The 14013-nt window shown below is 38.0% G+C and overlaps 1 protein-coding gene across 11 annotated transcripts in view; it reads left to right on the forward strand.

Moving 5' to 3' along the window:
• Positions 1-14013, forward strand: part of ZNF536 (zinc finger protein 536) — a 325753-nt gene that overhangs the window by 191674 nt on the left and 120066 nt on the right. The window lies entirely within an intron of this gene.

The raw sequence follows: 14013 nt of genomic DNA on the forward strand, positions 1-14013 counted from the left end.
ATCATTGGTTTGACCATAGTAAACAGTAGCTCTTATGAGTACTTGCATCAAACTTGTATAGAGAATTCTTCATTGTAATTTTACTAAACTTCTGTCTGTTTTAGAATAGAGAGAGGCTTGTTGCAGGCTAATGAAAATCTCTTTTGAGAGAAAGCTTTGGTCTTTTTTGCTTCTGTTGGTGTGCAGGTGGATTCCCCGTGCTGACGTGTTGATCCCTGGGTGCCTCAGCCCTGTCTCTGATGCGCCCTGTCCTTGTGGGAAGGCTTAGTTTGCCATTCCTCCCTCAAATGACAGTGCCCACCAGAGCTCCTGTTATGGAGGCAGGTGGTTAGCTTGTGATGTTGACAGTCCATTACTATTGTCTGACCCCATACAGTTGGTTGTCTGCCATCAGAAGAACCTCAGATATTTTAAATGTTTCTTGTCCAGCAACTTCTGCACAGAGGTGAAAAAATATGCATACCACCTTCTATATATAATTCTGCTTTGACTGGTTCTTGAGTGACATCATTGTCAGGGAATATTTTCAATAATGCTTAATAATATAAAGTATTCTCATCCAGGAAACTTGCAGAGTATTATCGAAATAAAGATAATTGTATGGAGAATCACTGTGTTTGGTTTCAGCTGTTGTAATAGCTGTGATTAAAATGTTGCTGGTTTGGATCTCAGCTTTAATTCAGAAGTTGCAGTCATCATAGGTGGATTACATCTGTGTTTTTTCAAAAAGATGACAAAATATATTTCCATGCTATTTTTTCCCTAAGGAAAAAAATGAGATGGCAGAGAGGAGATGCAGGTAACACTGCAACATTTAGTTGTCAAGCTATGAATGGAAATTGCCATCATAGAGATGGGATGTTTATACTAAATATATATATATTATATATATATATGTGGATTCTCTTACAAATCCAATATCTTAGCAGATGAGTAGTGATTCAACATATCTAAAGCAAATATTGATTGAAAAGAACCCTGGAATATAAAGTATGAAATAGTTTGTGTTTTTGTGAACAGCACATGCTTTAGCAGTGCACCAGTTATTTTCTTTCAGCAGTTCTTTTCTGGAATGCTATTTCCCCTGGTCTACAGCACTCACCATTGTCCTGTCTGGTATCTGAGCTGCGTTTTGTAAGTTGCATCTTCCCATCATTGTTTATTTTAAATACATAATGTTACTCTCCTGATCATTATCATTTGGCTGCATTTTTATGACAAAAGTTATTGTAATAGAGTTACTGACTGTGAAGCAGTGACAGTGTTCAGTTCTTCACCCTTTATTAAAAATATTTCAGTATATATCAGCAAGCCCCACTGCCCAGTAGTCAAGAGAATCTGCTTTTGCGACAAATACCTACGACTCCCACGAGCAGGCACATATCTGTAGCAAAATATCACGTACCTGTAGCCAGAAAAGGGCCAGTACTAGTGCAATACTTGAAATTATTTCAGTTTCGTTTGATCACTTTCACCTTTTCTCAACCCCATACGTTACTTTTTTAGGTTGGCCAATCCCATTGTAGACAGCTTTCAAATGTTAGCGGTTGCAAGCCAGTTTGTTATGTACCAAATTCTGCATGGCCTTGCCAGCCTGTTGGAGTGACTCCCACTAGTACCATCCTGAAAAGGCATGGAAACATGTGTCTCCACAAATGCAGTAGCCTGCATTCTCAGGGTTTAAATTAGTCTGTTGATTGAGATGGTATTTATTGCATAATGGCTTAATTTAAGCTAGTAGTTAGCCAAAATGAAAATCTTAAGTCCATCTGAATTGTTCAATAGGAGTTTGTGTCTACATTTCTGTACTTCACCTCGTGCTTTTGTTCATATTTTGCCAGATTTAGAGGTTTGTTTTGTACATTAAATTCACAGGCATCTTTGTCGCATCAGACCAATGTTTTGTAAGTTTCACTTAAAACTATCAGTTTTTACTATCTGTACAGAGCACTTATTGGATCTACTTAATGTTTTCATCTTATATGCTGCAGGTAATTTTACTTCAGAATAGTGAAAAAATGGCAAAAACCTGCTCCTTCTCCATATGTTACAGATGTTTCTATATACTTGTGAACTCCTCTCTCTTCCAAATGTGACCTGTGTCTGTAATCATTTCTCACTAACAGATGCATTTTAAATTAAAAATGTACCCATTTTGAAAGATGTGGTATTGCTGAGTCATTTTCTCTAAGTCAGCTCCTTTTAAGGGTTATGTTCCCCTGTTCTCTTGCCCTGTAAAGATCTTCTTTCTTGCATATCTTACCTTTCTGAGGTAAGGTTACTTTCTGACAGCCTTTTATGTCCTGTGAGCATCCAGCTGGTAATTCGGTGTTGGTGAACACTTACATGATGGTTACAAGAACAGACAGTGATTCAGAAGGTGTTGATCAGAAACGATGCAAATCATAGTAAAGCCATTTTCAGTAAAGGGAATCAAGCACTCAGCAAAATGGAGACTAAGGGATTGTGCTTCATTAGGAAGACTTTCTGTACCTGCTGCTACTTCGGATTGTATGGGAGAATGGTTACACTTCCGTGAATCTGAAAAAGGAAGTTTCACCGCAGCCTCTTTTTTTTCTTGCTGTCTGCCTTGAGATTCAAGAAGTTCTTTTGAACATTTTGGTGCTAAAGGCTAAATAGAAGAATTGGCTCTGTTTACTTTGTTCATTCTAGCTGCTTATCGTTAGGAATTTTGGTTTACAGAAACCAAGCATTTATTTAAGATAGTTCTGTACATGTCTGACTCTCTCCAAGAGTATCAGTCAGTATCAAATACACTCATCTGATTGCATTTATTTCTTCTGGCATGGATTTAACTGTATCATTATCCACAGTTTTTTTCAGCCAAATATGTTTCCTGTACTTTACCATAGACTTATTAATATCTGCAACTAACATCCACACGGTGGTCAGAATATTTCCAGAACGTTTTCCTGTATTTCTATTTTCCAAGATGGTCAATATCTAAGCCTGGCCCTTATAGGCATGGCAGAGGAGCTCATGTGAACATTTTGGCTGAATACCTGGCGATGTTCATGAGCTAAGGGAGCAGTGGCTGTTCTGCTGTTAACAGAGAGAGAGTCTAATTCCAGGGCAAGGAAGCTTTCAAAATCAAATGAGCATCACATTGCTGTATGTGTCTAATCTAAAAGGAGAAGGAAAAAAAAAAAGTAAAAAAAAAAAAAAAAAAAAAAAAAAAGTAGTCTCTCTGCAGTGTAGGAGTGAAGCAAATGAATATGGCCTTGAATACACTTTTTAATTTTTCAGCACTGTATTTTGCCAACTTTAGTTCACTTTGTTGACTATTCAGTCAGACCATTTTTAAATTAAAAAGGAATACATGGTTGAATTATTTATTAAACAAAAGGTGCTTCTGTGCATGCAGACTACCTGTTTTTTGAATTTCTTTTACCATTGCAGTTTGCGGAAATAGAATTTGAGAAAGTACATTGCTAATAAGCAAAGGAATGGAATAACTCTCCTTCTTCTAAAATATGTCTTTCTCTGTCTCTGAGGCAGCTAATAAACTAAATTGTGTCTGACTAGTCACAGAAAGAAATGCTAGATCTTCATTCAGATTTGCAATTTTGACCTTATTGTTGTTTCCTCAGTCTGGCAGGCTTCATATAGACAAAGGGTTATTAATTTCAGGTAGAAATATAAACGTGGATGAACCATAAACAGGTGGAAGGAGAAATGCAAAAACTTTGCTCCTTGTTAATGGGCAGCATGTCCCACCGGGTCACTGGTTCCCATTAGGGCGATGATGATGAGCACTTTGTGCAGCTACCTTTGTTTGTCTCAGCACTACACACTGTTGTCTGCATTGGTGCTCCAGTTTTATGTGCCTCCACTGTTCCTTCTATTTTGGAGGGAATGTGGCGGCTTTGTGCCTGATCTTTTCTCGTCCTGTTCTCCAAAACACCTTCTAGCCTTTTGTCTGGACTTAAATCGCTTTGCTTTTTACCTGAGACCGCTTCCAGTGTCAGGCTAGGAAGCTTTGATAGACCTTCCATAAGTCTGTGAGCTTACTTAAAAATTAGTGGGCTATTTACCTAGTATGGAAATAGGAATTAGCTCACTGGATCTGTGGGACCATCTGTCTGAGAGGTTGGTATTTCTCATCCCTGATGTGGTGCACGATAGCAATGTAGGAAAACAGCGATACAAGAGCTGCAATAGGTGCAAAATGCCAGACGAGGCAGAAAAGAAGCTTTGGAGGTAGGCTGACGAGGCCAGGAGGCCTCAGAGGAGCTCCCAGTTGCACTGGGGTGGAGGGAGCTGCAAGGCTGTGGCTGCCGAGCATTCAGCTCCGACATGGCCTGTGGCAGGAAAGCAGCGAGCAGCAGCTAGTGACTGGGCACACCCTGGCTTTCATATCTACAGATGGAGACCTAAAAGATTGCAGGGCCACAGTCCAACACCAGCACATGTAAAATAAGGCTCAGGATTTAGATAACTCTGTTCCAGCATACTGACGTGCGTGGCCACGGTCCAACTCCAACACATGCAAAATTAGTTTCAGGATCATTCCAGCATACTGAAGCCTATGCCTAAACACGTTATTGCCACTAGCTCAGCTAAATCAGAGGAGAGTGTTCAAAATAGTATTTTTTTTCTCTTTCTTTACCAGGATAGTTTCATTGAAACATTGTATATTTTCATGGTAGAAATGGAGATTGGATTATTGTTATATCAGCTCCATATGCAGCATTTCTTATTTTTTTTTAGTGCCATAGTAACACCGATGGTAATACATATTAGTGTACTCTAAGGCTATTTTAGAAAACGTGGGTATAAGTTGACCTACTAATGTACCTTTTGAGATACATCATTAGTATAAAAAAATTAATGAGCCTGTTCAAATGATACCGTGTTTAAAGACATCTTGGTCCCAATATGTCTGCAATCCACTGTGAAACCAATGAGGAGAAAAAAAAATACCGAGCAGTCAAAGGATCCCTTCTTAGGATTAGAAGTAACAGATTTAATCAATATTTTCTTATTACAGTAAACCTCATGCAATTAATATATTTTTAGAAAAAAAAAGGTGTTGGTAAAATAGACTCAGCAGTTCAGAACTACTCGTAAGTGTTTCTTCAAATACAGATTTTTTGCAAAGGAAGTTGTATACTTAAGCGGCATGTACCACTTAAATGGGAGAAAACCACTGGGCAATCAAAGCAGTCATTTAGTTTGATAGCACTGGAAAGTAAAAAGTAAGAAAATACAAATAGTAAAGAATTCTGTACGGTCATAGTCTGTCCATGTGTTCTATCATATGCTGTGACATTACCCACATTTTGAAGACTCTGTCAGCACCCCTGTAATCAGTAACTGTAAACAGAATGACAGTCTTTACTTCTTTCTTTTTGTTGAGAGGAAAACTTGTAATTCAGCTACACTAACCCATACAGTTTTCTTTATGTGACTGATTCTAGTGTTGGTTTCTTTCTCACTGGGGTCTACGGAAAGATGATCCTGTGACATTTAAGTAATTCATGTTTTTCTTTATTAGAAGAATTTTATACAAAATCTGATGACCCGCTACTGGCTCTTCTATCCTGATTTTACCACCCTGTAATAAGATAGTAATTATGAAGAGGGTTCTTCTTAATCAGTAGTTTGCAAAAACTTCTGCAACAATACCCCGTGCCCCAAGACCTACTTACAATGTGTCCAGGTCTGTCATTCTGGCTTGAAAAAATTATATGTATATATACAGGATTTGTTTAAGCCCAGCAACTCAAGGTAAAGCTTGAGTTGCTGGGCTTTTAAACATTTCCATACAATTACTCAGCAAATTTTAAAATATATTTAATGGATTTTGAACACTGTGTGGAACTGGATGTTAATTTATGCTTTTTAGACTCTCACAGACTCCATGTTGTTGGGCCCATGGGGGGAACTTACACAGAATACATTCAGTGCTGCTCCCTTCCTCTTGGATTCACCATCTTCTCTACAGTTTACTAACGGTCTTGGATTTTTTCCTAGTGTAGCCTGTATGCTGTACCAAATGGTTCTGTTTTCCCACAAATGTAGTTTGGGAATGAATTAAAGGTCATATTGAGGTACACCTTACCTGTTTGTTTTATAGGTACGTAGAGATGCTGAAATGTGGAAGCAAGAGGGTAAGCATGGAAGCAAGAAGAAGGCAGTATATTCATTCACAGAAGTCCAGTTAGTGGTTATTTTAGTTGATTAGCTAGCAACTTATTTTCTCCCTCATGAAATTGCCTCCACAGATCCTTACTTCTGGAGCTTAATCAGCAGTAGCAATCCATCCCAGGAGTGGGAGACTAGGAGTACTTAATTAAAGAGGGACTGTAAGGCAACTCTCCCAAATTGGATATCTGATCTAGCTTTGGCATCAGGAGAGCAATGCTAGGTAAAAGTGTTTATCAAGCTCCATGTAGGCTCTCTGCAAATCTCAGAGATGGGAATATGATGCAGACAGCCCGTAGAAGCTGCTATAACCTGAGTACTATGGGCTTTAGGGCCATCTGGTACCTGAACACCTGCCTAGAAATAACACATACAAATCCAAAAGATGGTCCAGTTTGATAGCTTCTCTGCTTAGATTCCCCACTGGAATTTTCACCAAAAGCAGTAAACAGTCTGTATGAAGTGTGGAAAGTCCTCATCCTATCTGGTCAATAATCAAGAGCCCATTTCAAAACTAACTCAGCTGAGTCAAGAGTTTGGGTAGGAAAATGACTGAGATTTACATGTGAACCACTGACTGTTATTAGCATGAACATTGGGTGAGGATCCAGGATACTCCAAGCCTGTTTTAAAATTAGGAGGAAAAAACTGTGGAAAGGTCAGTTATGTAGATGGTTTGAGAGCTCACATTGCTATCAAAAGTACAAAAGATGAGAATGAACGTTGGCAGTATATTAAGGAAAGATCCATAAGTGCATATTGAAGCCCAGAGTAGCTGATCCAAAGAGTGTTTTGCTTGTGAAGAAACATGCTCTCTATGGGGGAGTACAATAAGGTGTTCTGGCAGCTCAGATGTGCACTTCTGAAGAAGCAAGAACAAACAGAAGCTCATCATTGAGAGTAACTAATGTTACATTCAAGACAGCAAACAGATCCGTTTTTCAATAAATGAAGTACATCCTATTCTAAAGCATCCACTTTCCTGTGGAAAGATTATATGAAAACTAGTGGAATATCATGAACCTTATCAGTGATTAACTGCTTAACAGCTTTGATCTATAAATCCAAATTCCGGAATTGGGTTGGCAAAGACATGGTATTGAAATAGCAGGAATGGAAAGCCAGCGAAGGGGTTATGTGGTTCAAGAGTCTTGCATGCAAAGGACTTAGAAAAGAAGATTTTGAAAGAAAGTAGCAAAGATAGCATGATAGAGAGCAACTAAGAGTGATCCATGACCATTTGATTCTAGCTCAGTGTTCATTAGCTGGAGCTTCCAGGACTGAGCAGTGATGCCATGAAACTGAAGACCAGGCAACAAAAAGCAAGCATCCTTATGGCCACATGTTTTGTTTTCCTGATGCTTCTTTACTCCAGTGAAGGATTTTGCACTGGTCTGACTGCATAAATTGCACCTTAATCATATTTTTAATTATAATGGTGCATGTGCATATGATTTCAGAATGGCCCTAAAAGTCAAGAGCATTGGAAATGATGATGTTTGATATGTTTGCACATGCCAATATTTAAAAAGTTTCTTCAGCACTCTTTCCACTTTCATTTTGATTAAATTTTAGCAACGTTAGTATTTCAATAACATGCTAAGGTGCTGATTCAAATCTAAGTGTTGAAGCATCACTGAATTCATTAGGGTTGAAGAGATATATGGCTGCAGGGTTAAAGTTTAAGGCTTTCTTTTTTCTATTGGAGAGCTAACAATGTGTGTGATGTTATTTAACTGTAATCTTCTTGGGGCACAGACTGCATTCTTTTTCTTTGGTTAACTGACATAGTATCACTTGTTAGTAAAGCAAATACAAAAAAATGAACTATTTTGTGTTTTATCAACGATTTGCATTTTACACAGTATTTCATTTTAAATAAGTATAAAATCTTACCCTGAATGGTAAGATGTAATTGCTGATCATGTATCTCTTTGTTCCAGACACTTTTATAAAAGTGTATGTATTATGTATGATGTGACCTTCAAATGTCATGAATGCGTTGTGCAATAAACTGTCAATATTTGTGGCTATAAGGTACTAGATGACTTTTACAATAATTGGAACAGCTTTATTAAAAGCTTGGATCACTCAGCTGGTTAAAGAGAAAGACACAGGCCAGTGTTTATCTGTGAGTTTCCTGCTGCCAACTGTTAAATGAAAGATATTTTAAGATACTGAAGATGTCTTCTTTCTTTAAAAAAAAAAAAAAAAAAAAAAAAAAGGAAGGGGTTAAAAAGGTCTATTGCTAAAATAGTTCTCTCAAAAAATCTTTTTTAATAATAAGAATTCTCAGTCCAAATAGAACTTTGTAAGCTAATGAATGGTGAATAAGCCAGGAGGTTGGACTAGGTGATCTCCATAGGTCTCTTCCAACCCCTATGATTCTGTGATTCTGGTTTTTGAGTTCTCTGTCTGATTTTGTCTTTTGGTCACAGGATTCTTCAAACAATCAACTCAAAAGATGTGCTCTGAAACAGCGTTTGAACTTTGATTATCTCAAAAGGTTTAAAGATTTATAACAATTTGCAAAGTAGGACCACTAAGAACTCCAAAACAAAAACTCTGTAGGGATACTGATTGAAATGAGGAGGATAAGAAACATTTTGTATTAAACAGCTTAATTTTGGTTAAGTGTCTACTGATGTTTCTTTATGCTTGCGTGTTTGTCAGAATGCTCACTAAAGTAAAAAAAATCCTTACTATAATGCCTGAGATTTGCATACATGCAGTATTGTTGTGCAGCCCATTGTCTGTGTGTCATGTGCCCAGAATATGGACTTAGGGTAGTGTATTTCCCCAAAGTCACCAGTTAATGAGAAAGTGCTTAGAATATTCTGACTCCTCCTCTGCTGTGCTTGAAATAACACCTGTGGAGCTCCCACGTAGCCAAAGGTATTGGCCAAAAGTATTGGTGATGACCTCCGTGTGCCCACTTCTGGATGTGGCAAGTCTTACGTGTAAATTGATGTATTTTGCTTCAGTTTGTACGTTAGATTTACTTTGTACTTTAAATTTAAATCTGCTAATGCACTCGTCGGCAGCACAGGCAGTGCAGTTTGTGCCTTCTGTTTGCTCGCGGGGTCGGAGGGCTAAGTGGGAAGTCTGATGTCAGAAGCGGTATCTCTTTATTTACCAGTGGAACCTTCGGTATAATCTTTATTTCTAATAATACAAACAATACGAATGCTGTTTTCTCGCTAGTGGGCCTCCTTTCCAATTCTCGTCTAAAATAGCTCTCTGTTTAAACAAATTCTCTGCCAATCCATATTAATGCTCAACAGTTTAAGATTCCCATATATGGTCATTGTAAAACCTAAATCCTTGATGAAACAATAGAGACAGCAAGTTGTTCCTGACCTAAGACATTAGTAAATCTTTCCGGAGGCCTAAAATATAACTGTAATATTCAATAATATTAGACTTTTATTTTAAGCCATGAACTTCACTAGCAAAAAGTGTAGGAACATCTGCTAAAAGGATTCTAATTTCAAATTGTGAGCACTGGGCCAATGTTTGGGCCATTTTCATCTAAGCATATTAACTGAATATACTCCAGGTAGCTGAAAAAATATCATTAATTATATCCCTGTTTTCAGTATTATTCAAGCTTTCTCTAAGGAAATAAAGGTAAAGCATGTTTTCCCAGAAACTTTTGTGTACACTTGAGTGCTTTCCAGGGAACGAGGTGGTCAGAGTCCAGGCATACTTGCATAATGATGACAGCAGCGACAGGATTAAAATGTTGAATATCTTCTAACTATCTTCTTGACATCAAATTGAGAATAAAATTTTTCCTGCTAAGGTAATTGTATACAAAGTGGGCTTATCTAAGTGGTTTATAGATCTTTAAAAAATTGCCTCCTCATGTTCCATCATGTTTCATTAACTTTGCAGGCAGTTCTAAACAACTACAAATATTTTGAAATTCCGAAATATACAAAAAAATGTGGGATTATGTGCAGTTTTAAAAGCTTCTGGACATATTTGCAAACGGTTCTTTAATAATGCCTGAAAAATGTGCAAGAGCAAACATATATTTGTAAGCGTGATTACCTATTTTGTGAGCTGATTACCTTTTCCATGTGATTGCCTGTTTTTGGCTAATTTGGCAATCCTTGTGTTGGCAAATTCCAACTGACTTCACTGATAATTTAGTCTGTGTGAGAACTGCAATTATGAAAGTGCCTCTTTGTGAATCCCTGTGCTTGCACATACATGCAGCAAATAAATTCTCTTTCAGAATTTAAAGGATACGTATGGAGAAGACTCTTTGAAAATGTGCTGCTAACATGACTGCAGTCAGTGACCAACTGAAAACATGCTTCTTTTTACAAAAGCAATCAGTCCTTTTCCAATCACCTTTTTCATTTCATCCCCAAAAGGTATACCGGTCTTGCAGAAAACTGGGGAAATTTCAATTTCTTTTTTCTTTGTGTTTTGTGTGGTTGCTTAATTTTCATTTCCGACTGTGTGCCAAACAGGTTTATTCACATTTTGACCAAATTGGCCCTTTGGTTACGTAGCTAATTACTGCTTCCACAGTGGATGTTGAAGTGTTCCTTGCGTTTTTCCCATTAGGACATGGAATGGTTAAGTGCACAGCCAGAGGACTGCAGCTTTTCAAGACAAAGTCACTGGCAGTTGTCTCTGTGTCCTTGGTAGGAGAATGGCGCCGTTAAGGTGTGAAGTGTGTTGCACCAGACATAGTTGCTTTTACTGTTTGTTAGTTTAAGGTCCAGAGTGCAGGTGAGTGGATGGCCGTTCTTGGGTTGGTGTGACCTGCCTGCCTCTAAGTGAGCCTCTGGCCTTGAGACTGACTTCGTTTTGTGGTCACCCAAGGTATGGCACAAAGACCAGCTTCTCATTTAGAACTGAATGAGGACGTTTCTTTGTGCTGTGAGGGAAGCGAAAGGAAAGCTCAGTGAAAGTAAGTTCAAATACAAGCTTTGGAAGCATCACTTCTAGCTTGTACATCTATACAATATTTCATACGTGGTTCTGTTATTTCCTGCACTTGAATCAGGAAAGGTAGGAATGGGCCGGAAGACATTCAGGACATAGACCTGCCTGTAATGGAAGTAGGTAGTAAAAAAAGAAGTCTTATGTCACGTGCGTCAAGTGCACATCATGTAGACCACATAACTCAATGAACCACAATGACTGCAGGATAAGTAACTGTTCTCTTTCCTTCCTGATCTTCTATCCTCAGAATTGAGCAGCCTGAAAACCATTGCTCAGTTCCCAAGTAAACCATAAATTAGATGGACTTGGTGGGGCTTATCCTAGTTGTGCAGGTCTGTAAAACATTAGGAAAGTGTTGCATGCTTTAACGTAACTGAGAGCTTGTACTTCAGAGGGGGTAACAATAGCAGGAGAAAGGGGCACATCTGAGAATAAATAAGGGGGAATGTTTTTGTTTCTGCACATACACCATTGTTGCCTTAGCCTGCATTCATCAGTTTGCCTTGTAACTCTTCCCATGCTAATTATTTATCCTTTTCCTGTTTTGTGATTTTGTTTCCCTCGCTTTCCATGTATTGTTTTAAGAAAGTGTTAAAATAAACTTGACAGCAGTGAGATGTAAATGCATTTTAAAGCTAAGCGCATTTTAAACTTAAGTGCCTTGACAAATAGGTACACTTTGCTAAAAGAGAGCCTTAGTAAGACGAAGCTGGGTTAGTATTCGATGGGGACAGACGACAGCCTTAAACATATCTTTTCATTGTTGGAAATAAAAGGACTTAGATGTAAAGCTGTTCATTCAGGTAGTGATGGCCTCCAGTGCTTCGGTGGGCTTTGTAGGCAGAGGAATTCAAAAGAAAACCCCTCAGCCCAGCTTTAAAGTCTTAGGAATGCTTTCACTGTGGGAAGAAAAATTCTTCAAGGTAAGGCCCCTGTTGGAGTAAAGCCTTTGGAGCTATCTACTGTATGTCTACTTAAATCTAAAAGAAAACTCTTCAGACCACCCACATCTTTCTTTGCTTCATTGTTGTTTTCAGTTTGCTTTTTCAGAGGGATTAGTGCTAGAGTAAACTCCATCGTCTCGCTGCCTTGAAAAAATTCAATTTTGTGTAAAGTGAAAATTAGACTCTTAAATCTGCAAAGCGAGCTGTTTATCTTACAAATTTATTCTTTTTTATTGGGCCACACATATTCTAGATAGAAAGATAAAAGGCAAATGGATAACAGGCCATCATTTAGAGTGACATATAGCAAAACATAACCAGTCGACTTATTCTGTAAATTCCTCCTGAGTGGCTTGTTAGCTTTATCTATATATTTATCTATAATGCTCATATAGTATTTATTGAAAACAAAAATAAAATCCTGCAATTTATCATCATGTATTCTGTATTTTGCACTTCACAAATGTTTTTTGCAGTCAGGAATTCTCTTTCTCCCAGAGCGGCTTAAGACATGAATATATACAACTTTGGAGGAGAACAATAAAGTGGAAAATCTAAACTCTTTAGGAAGCTTGGAATTATGGACTGGCACCTATATCTGTTTTCCTGGGTTCTGAAAGACACAATGCACTCTGCATTGTGTTCTTTCACATACTTGTGAATAATTCAAAGTGACAATTACTAGCCCTGTAAACCTAAATAGTGTTCTGTAACCCAGCAGCCTAAGAGAAATCAGAAAATATTAAACAAGAATGTCAATTTCTAGAATCAGATTTTGACTTTTGAAAATTAGCAATCACTTGATGACACGCATGACTAAGATGAGCATTTGTACATTTTTTGTCACACTGAATCATCCCTTATTTCAACTTTAAGCAAAATTGTTTAGAGTGACCATATAATAATAAATAATGTAGTGCCTGTTAGTTTTACCTTTTCCAGCACGTGGTAGTTGGATCTCTGCTATTTTGTGAGCAGTTTTTATTAGAGCAAAATGTCTAAGTCTTTCTTACGTCCATCACTTCCACTTAAAGGGAAATGCTGCATAAACTGCACTGTGTTTCCTGACAGCTTTAGTTTCATATCAGCTGGGTAGAGACCAAGCATTTTCAGTCAGTAGTTCATGGTTGAAATAATTGAGACTGTACATGCAGATTTTAACTATATACTCCCTCCTTCAACACAGACCACGTGGCTCAGCCTTTGCATCCAGGACTGGAACTGTGCCCACATGTATTGCATGCCCACGGTCGTAAATCCATCTCAGAATTTCAGCGTGTGCCGCGGTACTTTTTGGTGATAATGTTAATTGATACTTATATGTGATATAACATGACCCTCTAAGTACAAGATGATAGCTGAGTCTTGTGTGGTGTGAGTAATGACTTCTTAAAAACACTGTACATTTTGTAATTTCTGTGCCAGTTTTTTTCTAAGTTATTTTGTCCATAGTCTGCTTGAATAATAGCAGCTTCTTCAGAATGGCTGAGAATTATGGTTTCTTCCTATGGCGAGAGAGATGAGATGTCCTGGAGTTTCACCCATTGTATTGCAATGCAAAGAGTAAGTGTAGCTATGAAGATGGAAGGAGAAAGCCTGGTAGCTGTGGGTGAAGGGTCAAAGGAGTTCCCTCTCATCTGACCGGATTTTCCATCAGCTTTCCCTTGATATGAGGTCACTCACCAGGTCACACGTTGTTTCTCTGACGCTGGAGCATTGCAAGAAAGTTGATTAGCTTTGCGTGTAGGCATTGCCATTTCTGTTGGTCTGCCTGTCCCTGTGGATCTATTTTTATGAGTGGTTTTAACTGATGCTGATGCAAACTTTTTCCTTCTAAAATCACGCATATTTTTACAATACTTACAAATTAAATAGACTCAACAAAACAACAATTTAAAACTTTTGGGGGAAAAATTAATAGGAACTAAGCAAAAGA

This window comes from Phasianus colchicus, chromosome 13 (assembly GCF_987193195.1).
Source record: "Phasianus colchicus chromosome 13, bPhaCol1.hap1.1, whole genome shotgun sequence".
NCBI classification, from domain to species: domain Eukaryota; kingdom Metazoa; phylum Chordata; class Aves; order Galliformes; family Phasianidae; genus Phasianus; species Phasianus colchicus.